The sequence below is a fragment of the Natator depressus genome, chromosome 1 (genome assembly GCF_965152275.1).
Source record: "Natator depressus isolate rNatDep1 chromosome 1, rNatDep2.hap1, whole genome shotgun sequence".
NCBI classification, from domain to species: domain Eukaryota; kingdom Metazoa; phylum Chordata; order Testudines; family Cheloniidae; genus Natator; species Natator depressus.
Window position 1 is genome coordinate 130,222,622 of NC_134234.1, and position 12,825 is coordinate 130,235,446.

The following is a 12,825-nucleotide window of genomic DNA, read 5'->3' on the forward strand; positions in this document are numbered from 1 at the left end:
GCAATAAGACTTTGAAAATTGGGTTGTTTTCTGAAAATTGGAGCACAACTCTCCTAGTTACCCAGAAGGCCCTGTGCAAATATTTATGCAGTGGAGTGAGGGGCATGCCTTGGACAGCTGGTTACAGGATTAGATCATCAAAGAGGGAGATAGTGAACCTTGCCGCTCCTGAGACTGCTTGAAGCCGGTACAGAATGGGTGTTACAAAAAGGAGGTGTCTAAGAATTGACTTTCACCCTAAAAAGCCTACAGACCAGCTGGGCCCCAAAGAGGTGACCAAGAGACTGAGCACTTTATTTTCCTTTCTTTCTTTACTTGATCCTCCCTCTCCTCTGGGAGGGGGAAAGAACCTGGTTTATCTGGAGAGACTCCGGTATACCTAGAGCTGGAGAAGCCCTCTGTGAGCCTGGTGGGGACTCAGAGAGCTCCTACCCATCACAAGTGGTGAAGAATGTGGGTCGCGTATACCTGACACAAGTGTGCAAGAAAAGAAAAACAGTCAAACAAAAAAGCCACAGAGGGAGATGGAGTTCAGTAGTTCTGAGCACAATGGAACCTGAGCAGAGGTGTAAATGGTCAGCTGAGATGCAGCATCAGCAAGTGGTTGCTACATAGCACCAAGTCCAAGTGATGCAACAGCTGCTGAGGGAGCTGATGAGCCAAGCGCAGGAGCTCTACCAGCAAATGATACAAAAGATAGTGCCACCCTATGCTCCCCAGGACTCCCAGCAGGACAAGCTTCCTCTGAAGTGCATCCTTCACCAAAACTTGGGACACTAACAAAGATGGGACTGGACAATGAGCCTAAGTTTTTTTTGAATTACCTTTGAGAGGGTAGCACTAGCACTCTGGTGGTCTTATGGGCTTGGATTTTGGACTCCATACTTGATGGGTCTGGAACAGATGGCCTCCTGTAACTTGGACTTGGAGCAGGCTAGGGACTACAAACAAGTAAAGTCCACCATTTTGGACTGCTTGGACATTTCTGAGGAAACCCTCCACCAATGTTTCAGATCCAAAATCTATCTCACAGGAACCAGACCCGGGTTAGTAGGGCACCATTTGAAGGAATACTGCTGGAAGTGGATCCACATGAAAGAACGGTCTGGCCCAGGTGGCCAAGTTGATTGTGACTGAACGATTTAGAAGGATCTTACCACAAAAGGCAGACAGTGGATACTACTGCACTGCCTGGGGACCTTGTCAGATGCATTGTGGTTAATCTAGAGCTTTCTAGAGGCTGAAGGGTCACTAGATTCAGGATTCCCCAGGGTCTCAATGCCATGCAGGCCAGATCTGAAAAGATGGATGACCTCAAACTGGCAACACTCATTCTGAGGGGTCCACCTCTGTGGTTGTCCTCCAGGAGAATCAGACGAGGTGCTAGATTGTGATAAATGCAGGTGGGATAAGTGGGGCTGCCAGGCTTGGAAACAACACTGCCAGTGGGACAACCAGGCAGTGCAAGCAACCAAATTAGGACCTGCAAAACAGGGTCCGGACACTATTTAAGAGCCAAGTTCATCCCCAAGTAGGAAAGTTGCCATCAGTGCCATCCTGGTGATTTGCTACTTCTGATGGAAGACAGGACATATGAAGAAAGAATGTTCTCTTAGGGACTGCAAGTACACAGAGGGCTGGACTGCAGAAACGCATGCCTGGAAAAGGGCTCCCCACGAATCAAGCTGGCCAGTGAGGGGCCAAAAGAAGAGAGTTCAAGGACCCTTTTGCCCTGGCTGTAGTCGGAGGGGGCCAAACCTCATTAGTAGGAGACAAGGATGCTTCTAAAAGGTCAATTCACCTACAGTGCATAAATGGTTATATGAAAACATACCCCAGGCAACATTTGCCATTGACCATGGAGACACGTACCAAAGTGATAACTGTAGCTCTGGCTGAGAAATTAGCCTATCCCATAATTATAGGCCAGGACTGGCAAATTGGTTTTTTTGACAAGACAGTAACAAACAGGCCCGCACAGTGAATGGGGTCCACGTCCATTGTTGCAGAATGAACCCCAAAGCCTGGTTTTGGAAGACCCTGAGGAGAGAACATTATGAGCAACTTGGTCATCCTCCCCCACAGGGAAGGAAGAGAGAATCAGCCTGGACCTGGAAGCTCTCCTGCAGGGTGGAAGTCTTGTGCAGAGACAGAGGAGCAACCCTTCCTGGAGTAGTGTGTATGACCAATGGGCCTCTGTAAATGGGAAAGTAATGGAGCCTTGGCAAGTCAAGCAGTATCCACGCTTCATGCTTGTAGAAGGGAACCTCTGCTGAATTGAAAGAGATCCACAAACCAGGGCCGTAAAGACAACCGCTGGTGCAGTGCAAGTATCGCCAGACAGTGTTGCAGCTCTCACGTGACAACCCACGGACTTTCCACGCCAACATCTCAGTTCTTGTGCCAAGTATAACGTGGCTATAACGAGTCCACCGAGAATTGTGTCTGCTTACTGCAAGCTGCATTTGGCAGAGAGGAACAGCACAAAACCAGTATAAAGGATTTAGTCTCAACTATACCGGACATTGCAAACAAAAGTGAAGATGAGGGGTAAGCAGAGAAGAGGATATGAACAGTGGACATACAATACTTTTGGAGACCACTTGTCTGGGGGAGGATCTACATCTCAACGAGAGCACAGTTTGGGTTGCTTCCCTTCTCTGGCACACATGGAGTCCGTCACCCGGTCAGGATATACCAGAGTGTCTTCAAACAAACCAGGTACTTTCTCCCTCCCTGAGGACAGGGAGGATCAAGTAAAGAAAGAAAGAAAACAAGTGCTCAGTCTTTTGGGCAGCCACTTCAGTCACCCATTTGGGACCCAGCTTGTCTGTAGGCTTTTTAGTGTCCTGATCAGGGTTAGAGTCTCTCCTTAGATACCTCCCCTTTTTGTAAGACCAGTTTTGTTCCTGGCCCAGGCAGTCTCTTTCTTTGCTGGTCTAATCTTGTAACCAGCTGTTTGAGGCACAGCAGTCTTCCCCTTATTACCATCCCTTCTTGGGCCAGGCTTTCCCTTTTTTTTTTTTTTAAAGCTTCCTCTCTACAGGCAGAGCAAGCCCTGCAGTTGTATCTGGTTAGTGCTGGCTAGGCCCAGGAGAGCTCGTTAGCTTCCTCCTTAATAGGATGAGGGTATGGGGTGGGATCACCTGGCTCTCAGATTTCCTGGGGAAGGGGCAAAAACTGTGTTAGCTTGGTCCTTTCCTGCCTGGTGTTGCACCCTGAAGCTATAGGGCTGTAGCATGAGGTACCACCGTAAAATACATGGGTTTGAGTCTTTCATGGTATGAAACCAGAGTAGAGGAGCCTGATCCTTGATCAGGGAGAAGGGGCTTGCCAGCAGGTGACGCTAGAGAGAATCCACAGCCTACCTAACCACTAGTACCTCCTTTTCAATAATGAAGTAGGCCTTTTCTCTAAGGAATAGCTTCCTGCTCAGGTGTAGAATCAGATGTTCTTGCCCCTGAAAGTCCTGTGAGAGCCAGGTGCCAAGAACAAAGTCTGAGGAGTCTTTGTGTAGTATGAATTCCCAGAAAAAGTTGGGGCTGAAGAACATAGGTGCCCAGCCGTCCTGCTTTCAGGTCATTAAAAACTTCTTTGCAGTTCCCATCTCATCAGATTTTCTTTGAGTTAATACCTTTTATGAGGTCTTAAAGGTGTGTGTGTGTGTCGAGAGTGGGGGTGGAGGTGGCGTGACTGAGGGAAAACCAGGGATAAACTTCCAGTAATACCCTGTCAGGCCTAGAAACTGCCTCACTTGCCTTTTCTTCTGGGTAATCAGGCATGCTGCTAGGGCTTGTACTCTATCAGTTACTGGTTTCAGTAGGTTGCCCCTACACAATATCCTAAACAGACTGCCTCTTTCATGGCTAGTCTACATTTCACAAGCTGTGGCTGGGAGGCCTGCATCTTGAAGTGCTCTTAAGTGCTGCAGGTGGTCTCCTGAAGTAGGGCTGTAAACAGTGTTATCTATGTATGCAGCAGCATACTGAGGATCTTATTCATAAGCTGCTTGGGAGTTGCTGCAGCTCCATGGAGTCCAAATGGCATGGTCTCACATTGGAAATGCTGAGCTGGGTTGTGAAAGCAGTTCTCTTGTAAGGATGGGAGTAAAGGGATTTTCCAGTAACCCTTTGTCAGATCAATAACCCTTTGTCGGATCAGGTACTTTGCCGGTCCCAGCTGCTCTAGTAACTCATCTACACTTGGCATTGAATACGCACTGAATTTCAAGATGGCATTATCTTTCCTGAAATCAATGCAAAACCAAACAGTCTGGTTTGGGAAGCATAACTCTGGGCTCCTCCATTCACTTCTGGAATCCTTATTTACCCCCCTTCCCATCTCCATCATTGCTCAGATTTCTTCTCGGACTGTGTCCCACATCCTCCCTGGTAGGGGCGAAGGGTTTTCCCTACCTGTTGGCCAAGGGGATTGCTTTGTGGTGTTGGGTTAACTGTGTTCTTCGTGGACAGGGGGGAAATACAGTAGCAAAGTCCTCAGTCAATTGGAGGAGTTGCTTCTTCTGTACAGGGGTAAGTCCCTGTGGGTACTTGGGTCCTAATTCAAGCTCCATAGGGAAGGGAGCTCAGCAGGGCATCTCATGTCTGCCAAGATTTAAGAAGGTTCAGTGGTAAATTTTGGTTTCTTTCCTTCTGCCTAGCCTCTTATGTCGTTGTCCACCAGCCCTACTTTCCTAGCAACTTCATATGGACTCTGCCACCGAGCCATTAACTTGACTCAGCCAAGGAATTCAGTAAAAGGACATGCTCACCCAGGTAAAGGTCCATAGTCATGCCCCATGATTATAATTTTGCTCCCGAGTTAGGCCTTTATTAAGTTTTCTTTTGTGAAAACCCCTATGTCCCTGAGTCGTTCCCTTAGTTGAAAGATATGCTGGGTCACACTTAAGACACCTACATCTTGTTTCTCCCAGGCTTTTTGCAGCAAGTCCAAAATTCCCCATGTTTGGCAGCTGTAAAGTAACTCAAAAGGAGATAACCCCATAGAGGCCTGAAGGACATCCCCTATGGCAAACAGGAGCAGAAGGAGTAGCTGATCCCAGTGCTGGTGGTTGTAACTAAAAAAAAAAAAAAAAAATTCCCTTCACAGTTTTATTAAATCGCTCCACTAGGCTGGCTGGCTGTGGGGCGTATGCCAAGGTTTTCAGGGACTTTGACCTTCAGAAGTGTGCATAATTTGTGCATCACCTGGAGATGAAGTAAGTCTCTTGATCCAGTAGTATTTCTTTGGGAAATTTCACACATCAGAAGAGCTTCAGGAGCTCTGGTGCTACTGCTGTGGTTTTTGCTGAGAGACGTGGAAGAGTCTCCAGGTACATGGTTGCATAGTTGACAATTACTAATATATACTGGTACCCCTAAGTGGTCCTTTCCAGGGGCCCGATGATGTCTAACCCCATTCTTTCAAAGGGTGTCTCAATCCATGGCAGAGGGCTCGACGGGTCCTCGGGAGTCCCTTTGTCACCAGACAGCTGGCCTGGTGGGCAGGAGGAACAGTATTCTCTCATTTCCGGCTGCATGCTCGGCCAATAGAATCAGGCTAGTACCCATGACAGGGTCTTCTCTTCCCAGGTGTCCAGCCCCAGGTATTCCGGGGCTGACTGCTGGCCTGCTGGTCCCCAGTGTAAGTTAGAACAGCCCTGAAACTGCTCTATATAGACTCCGCTGCTGAAACAATAACTTAGGATAAGGTCCAAATGAACCATGTTAGCAGCTAGGATTAGCTGGGACACTCCAGCCTTCACCCTTGCTCTCTCCTTTCTGGCCATTCCCCACACCATGTGCTAGAGGTGATATTGAGTAGAGCCACTAAACTGGCTCTGTTCTACCAAGGAAATCCTCTTGTGCTGCAATATTCCCTCGTGACATTATTCACCTTCTTTACAGCCATAAATTTCCCACTGTTGGAATGTAGGCAGGAGGTTGCCTCGACATCTGATACATTGGGGTTTATGTTTTGAATGGTTGATTTACATTTAGTCTCACTAGATTAGCTTTGATAGGACCAAAACTACACAGGTATCAAGAGTTTCACTGGTGTAACTTTTCTTAAGAAAACAAACAACAAAAAACCCAAACAGGGACTCATTAAAATAGGAAGACTTTTGCTAATCCGACTCTGTTAATAATAATGATTTTGCATCATATATCTAGATGCTGAATATGACTTGAATTAAATTTAGGCTATAATGTTTCAGAATTTGTTGGTGTGTGTGCTTTTGGGTTTTTTTTGCCATTTCAGTATCATGTTTTAATGTGCATGGCGATGATCTCCATGCAGCTTCTGTTCACAACATCATAATCTTTTACCATGAGAATTCTCAATGACAGCACATAGAGGATTTATTTAAATCTGCAACAGGAACTGAAAATATAACTAGCATAAAACCTCTGTAATGTAAAAATAAGTCAAAAGAACAAGAAGACTGGCCACTTGAAAAAATAAGAATTACAGTGTAAAATAAATATCATCACCAAAGGGATTAGTGTATGTAAACAGACACTCCATGAGGCAATGCATTTGTGTGATTTTCACATTTGTGTGGGATAAAGTACCAGACCAAAACATTGACACAATTTAACCACCAGAAAAGTGCAATAAATCATGTATACTTGCAGCAGGCCTTATAGTCTGATTATGGACAATTTGTTTCATAAGAGTAAAATAAGGCTATAGGCCACGGCCAGGGCATTGACTGGATATTATTGAAACTGACCTTGCATCACTGACAGGGAGTCAGAAAACTGGTTTTGAATATCTGTATATCTGTATAAACCGTTTTATAATTTAAAATATTGACCCTGGTTAAGCATGCTATGTTTCAAACGTAGCAGTAGACTATTTACAAAGTTCTATGCTGTGCCAGAGCAAGCAACCCAACACTGGAATCCTAGCTTGAAAAGAGTGGGTTTTGCTGCGCAGCTAATAGACAGTGTGTGGTAGTAGAGGAATGTGTCACAGTAATGCAGAGAGCTGTAATGATGTCAACTTGTTATTTACTTTCCAAAGCTGAATGACTGAGCAAGGCGAAAGGAGAATCAATCAACCACGGTGTGACTCTACAGGCGGAAAAAACACAGCACTCTCACCAGTAAGAGGTTGGGGGAAGGGAAGCACATGTAACCAGGGCAATGTTGCATCATTTACTTGCATTGGTTTTTGTATTGCTCCCTTCTTTTCTCGATTGAATGTAATATCTCAGTATCATGCTGTACAAATCCAGAGAAAAATAAGAAGGGCATGTTCAAGGCAAAAGAACAACAACATTTTTGGGGGTGTTGAATTTCAACTGATATATAATAAAATCCATTCTGCTGATTCACAATTATGGAGACTGTGTAAGTCCATATTTAATGTGCTATAGAAACATTAGTTTTACATCACTCATGTTTTAACATAAGATATATAAGAATTTATTTTTGCTTATGTACTCTTTTGATTGCTGAACTCCCAGCTATTCTCAAATTTGAAAAACACCCATCATCTTTTAATCAGATTGTTATGTTTCAAATTACTGAGAATTAGGCTCTTGCTGTCTGGCATATTATAGAGGAAAACACTTAAAAAAAAAAAAGGAATAGGTAGAAAAATAGAAGATGGTTCTGGAGTATTTTTCCAATTGGGTTAACACATTAATGGTTTGGTGTTCAATAACTATACATTATTACCCGATCTACTTCCTGGGAGGATTGTGGAAATGTAAATTAGATTTATTTTAAATTGACTTTTTCAAAACTGATTTTTGTGAATATTTTCAGATTTGAAATCCGAAGACACTTCCAGCAGTCTGAAACTTGCAAAATAATAATAGTGTTACACTAATACAGAATTTAATACAATTAATGTAAACTAGGTATCCCCAGACCTTCATGGGAATATAGTATATACTCATATCTATGTACACACTATCACAGACCAACTGTGTGTGTGTGTGTGTGTGTATGCGGGGGGAGGGGGCGCGAGAGGAGCGTTCATGCATCTTTGACATTTTTTATTGCTGAGTCCACAGGGTTAATATTTCGTTTTTCTAGTAGATGGGGTAGGGTTGATTAAAAAAAAATCCCTGGGATTCAAAATAATGACAAAAATAAGCCTGAAGTGATTAAACAAGTTACCTTAGGTACTTGGAAGAAAAAACAAAGCATTTTTTGGGTAGGCGTGCTTTTGTTGTTTGAAGTTTTCTGGGGGAGTGTGGGGAGTGGGCTGATTTTGGAGGAAGGGAGAAGTATTGAGAGGGTGTGTGTGTGTGGCTATCTTCCCCTAGTTCAGGTCAATGTGGCTGGTTGGTTCCCCCCCCAGGTCACTGACTATCTCTGTGTGTCTTTCTCTCAGTCCTCCTCCTGCTGCTGCTGCTTGTCTCTGGAAGCCTTAGACACACACTCACACCAAACACATTAACTCTGCTAATGAAGTAGTGAGCAGCAGCACCTCCTGACCGCCATTCCGCACCAAAAACTTTCCATTTTCCTCTTCCCACTCTCTGGGACTTCCTTTTGATTTTGCTGTGTGGAGGAGGAGGAGGAGTGTGTGTGTGTGGTGGTGGGATTTACAGTCTCCTTTAACGCTTGCTGGGACCTAGGAAAAGAAGAGTTACACCATGTACTGCAAGTGAAAAAGTCTCGGTGTGTGTTTCTTGCAGAAGTTGAGGTTTTTCTCTGCTGCTTCCAGAAGTGAAAGCTGTGCCTTTAATACACGTTGAGTGAGGTGAGTTTGGAGGACTGATTATTCATCATTTGGACCTTTTTGTGTGCGTCTGTGACATGCAGTTTAGTGATTAAAACGGCTTGCCTTTGCCATATTTTTCAGTGCATGGAATCAATTTCCTCGTGTTCCCCTCTTCTTCTTATTTGTTTCTTTTGTATCTGATTCTGCTGGATTTATGACTGTTTCTTTTAGGATTTCCCACATTTTGCTGTGTGTGTTTCTCTCAAGTGTGTCACGATTGTGTGTGTTTTACCCTAAAGTCACTGGAAAAGGCTAAAAAGTCTTGCATCGTTGGAAGGTTTATTATGAATGTTAATTCTGCTGGAGTTTCTAAACCCTGGTTAAGGCAGAGAGTGGTAACACAATGTGGTGGCTTTAGAAGTGTTCCTGTGAATGAGGGAAAGGAGACTTGTTTGTTTGGAGGTTTGTTTTTTGATTTGTGCAGGGGAAGGGTTAGTGAGTTTGGAGGGGAGTTTTTGAAATGATAACTTAGCCTCAAGATACTCGCATTTCCCCTTAGTATTTCACTAACAAAATAAAAGGTATTCACACTGTAGGGAGTGTGGAGTTTGCACAACCCAGGGTGGGGGAGGGGAATCCCATTCATCTAGTGTTTGAATCAGCAAGCACAGGAGTTGATCACTCTCTGGTAAATCGAAGTTTAGCTCCAAGTAGGTAAACAAGTTAATTTTTGTTTATGATTTGTACTACTGTTATTAACTGAAAAGCAATCCTTTAACAAAGTGATGGACCAGAGCTGGCGTTATGGGAAAAATATTCAGTGTGACTTGTATTACAAGCAGATACTACTGCAGTGTTTGCAAGAAAATAAAATTGCAGACCTGTTGCATATATATTGAGGCAAAAATAATACATGCTTGATCATTTATCATTAACACATTAGGACAACAGGACACTTCGACTAAGTTAGTGTGCCCAGCATAGATACTTAGCAGCACAGGATAGTGGGCATGTTCTTCTCAACTATAATCCTTTTATGATTCTGTTCCCTATTTTGTGTTGCTGTTTTAATCTCAGCAGTTTATTTTGTTTTAAACGGGTGTGAGGTCAAGCAGTATTGCAGTATGTCATGCTAATGACCCTTGGCCTATTTAATTACATGTTCTTCAATTCTCAAATAGGCATATTGCACACACAACCACACCCTAAAAGTTGGACTTACAGTAGATACAATTTTCTCGCAAAGTCTGGCCTCTTCATGTTGTCTTAAAAGATCTTTCACCTTCCTGCCTGAGGATTTTGTATTATTGGTATGTTTCCCCCCCCCTTACATACAATTCACGTTTAAAGTAGGAGGCAGGGGGAAAAGCAATCTATTTTGTAGGGCCACATGAAATGAAAAGAAAATGAGTTAGCATATTACACAAGAAGGCTTGTAATGTCACATCTTTCTTCCTTGACCCATTTATTAGTGAACCTTTAACTGAGACTGCTCACACAGCATATACAAGATTAACTGCAGTAAACCTTGCTTACCACATTATAGCACATGGTGGATTTAGGCCTCTTGGCTGGTCTAGACCTATATGGACAAAGTGTTACCAAACCTGGAGACATCTCTCAGTTTTCAAATTAAATAATTCCTTTTTCTGTGATATCAAACAGGATTGGAGCAAGAGCACCATTTCAGATTTCTTAATTTTTTTTTTTTTTGGTAAATGACAGTTAATAATTGCAACATCACAAATACAGTCATATTCAAATAGGGAACCCTTCCCATGTAGATCTGGCAGTGGGGGTGGGGTGGACTGAGAAATAGACTCTCACATATTAAAAATGTATTAAACCTTTCTTGGGCTACATGCAGTAATAGTAAAACTGGCAGAGCTACTGTATCTCAGTGTAAGTGTTTCAGAGGGCTAAAGAACAAACGGGCCATTTTTAAGATTAAAAAGTCTTTTTTAGTACTAAAGAGGATAATAATTATACATGCATATAAACATTAGCAGCTGCACAATAGTCCAAGTGCCCTTAGGAGAAGAAATCTCTGACAGTAAGTTGTCTTCTGTATCCATTTCCCCCTCCCCCAAGGAAGTTACTTATATATCCTACATTTATCATAATGATATTGGGGCTTCACCTTCTTGCTCTTCCATTGCATGGATCATAAATCCCTCTGAAGCCTTTTATAAGGCTAGGTTTTTTATACTTTTAGTTTTGAGGATGGCGGAGAAGAACTTTTCTCTCTTTCGGAGCCCTGAGATGTCCTCTCCGCCAGTTTTTCCTGTTTTCCATTCTCTCACTTACTTATAAAGGAGTTTTTCCCCATCTCTGTAGTTACAGGGCCAGAACCAGACCTGTCCTTCAAAGGGTCATAATATGACCTGCCTCTTTGGAAGAGCCGTAGCTCCTTAGATTGCAGCAATTCTCAAAGGCCCACATCCTTGAAGCTGAAAAGGACTGAATGAGACATCCTTTGGAGTTAAATAATAATGTTCCTTAATGGTCCAGTTTGGTCAGTATTGAGGTATGCAGGAATACTCAGCAGTATTCTGAGCTCTGGCCATCTGGGGAGCGAGGCACCAGACGGAGAAAACTGACCCAGCAATTCTGTATGGTACTGCTTGGTCCTTGGGTCAGCGCACTTTTAACATTTTCTGTTATTTCCTACTGTTTTCAAATCGGGTGATAGAATTTACACTCTAGATGATTTTGCATGTACGTATGTATGTTTGTTTGGCCATAACTGAACACATACTAAGAGTTAGTTTCCACCTTGAAGAGTTTATAATCAAAATAGACAAGACAGATAAAAGGGTGGACGGGGAAAACAGAGAGGGGTGAAGTCACTTACCCAAGGTCATAGAGGTCAGTGGCAGAGTCGGAAGAGAACCCCGCCGGAGCTCCTGACTCTCTGTGCAGTGCTCTATCCGTTGTAATCCATTATCTCTACATCTCTTTGTGGGTGTGATGTTAAACTGTGGCACTCTATGGTGGTTTTATGATAAGTAAGTCCATTCAGTCTGGGGAAGGAGTAGATTTCCCTGCATCTCTGCTGTGCATTTTGTCTGCCTTGAGTTTTCATTATTTTTTATTATTTTAATTTGTAGTACTATTTTAATACTGGCTGGTTATACTCCAGCCAACCTTGTAAAATCACAAAGAATTTGTAACTCTCATGAGCAGGCTCAGTTTTTTGTTTTTTTTTTCATTACTTCCATCTTGCCTCATGATGAAAATTATTTTGTAAACTGCTTTTCAGGTGCTAAATTAAGCTCCCCCCCTTCCCCCCACCTCTTGACTATTTTTAGTTAGAAGGAAATAGCTGACCTCTTTGCAGCAAGAACACAGAGCCCTTGGGTACCATTTATAGGTTTTTACCACATGGCCTACTTGGACAAGTTGGTTGAAATTAAACAAAAACACTGGAGCTACAGCCCTGCCTAGGAAGAACAGCCTCTTCTGAATATACATAATTTTAACTTGAGTAAATCTGAGAGAAATATCTGAAGGTGAAAATGTGGCTTTGGGGCATTCTTCTCCCCTTTGGTAGATGAGTCAGCATTGTAGGGTATTTGTGGCAATCTGAAAGTTAATATTGTGGGATTTCATTTAAAATTGATGTATGTAATTTATATTCAGTGTTAAGAATGCTAGGAGTCCCACTTGCACTGTACCTATGTGGAAGTAAAGAAGGATATCTGCTTTCATAGGAAAGGATAATATTTCCCTTCACCTTCTCTCATATCAAACAGAACGTACCCTAACAGAGATTTCAAAGTTGTACCTATTAAAACATGGTACTTACACAGCTGTGTGAAACCTGATTTTTCAAGCTGTTTGTCTTGGCTCTTATAGTTTCAGGTCTAAACTTATATGTTGGCTTGGAAGGATTAGATTTTTGTTGGTAAATGTAGATTTCACTGTACACACACAGAGATGAAAAAATATTTCCACAGATGATGGTAGAAATTTACAGATAAGTTGTTTTTACTTTTCCTGAGAACTTATTAGAGTTTATACTTAACTTTGTATATTTTGACATCGTAATGTTGCCAATTCGTGTTTAATGGCTATGAAACCTCATCTTTTTGAATCTCAATGACTACTGTCATTAAATAATTATTGTCTGACTCCCCT

The 12,825-nt window shown here is 42.8% G+C and overlaps 1 protein-coding gene across 2 annotated transcripts in view; it reads left to right on the forward strand.

The window, feature by feature from the left end:
* Nucleotides 1–8,320: 8,320 nt before the first annotated feature.
* The window catches only part of TBL1X (transducin beta like 1 X-linked), a 250,456-nt gene continuing 245,951 nt past the window's right edge, over nt 8,321–12,825 (forward strand). For both annotated transcript variants that reach the window (XM_074966443.1, XM_074966450.1), the window contains exon 1: nt 8,321–8,724. The gene's annotated coding sequence lies outside the window, so the exon portion shown is untranslated. The remainder of the gene's footprint in view (nt 8,725–12,825) is intronic.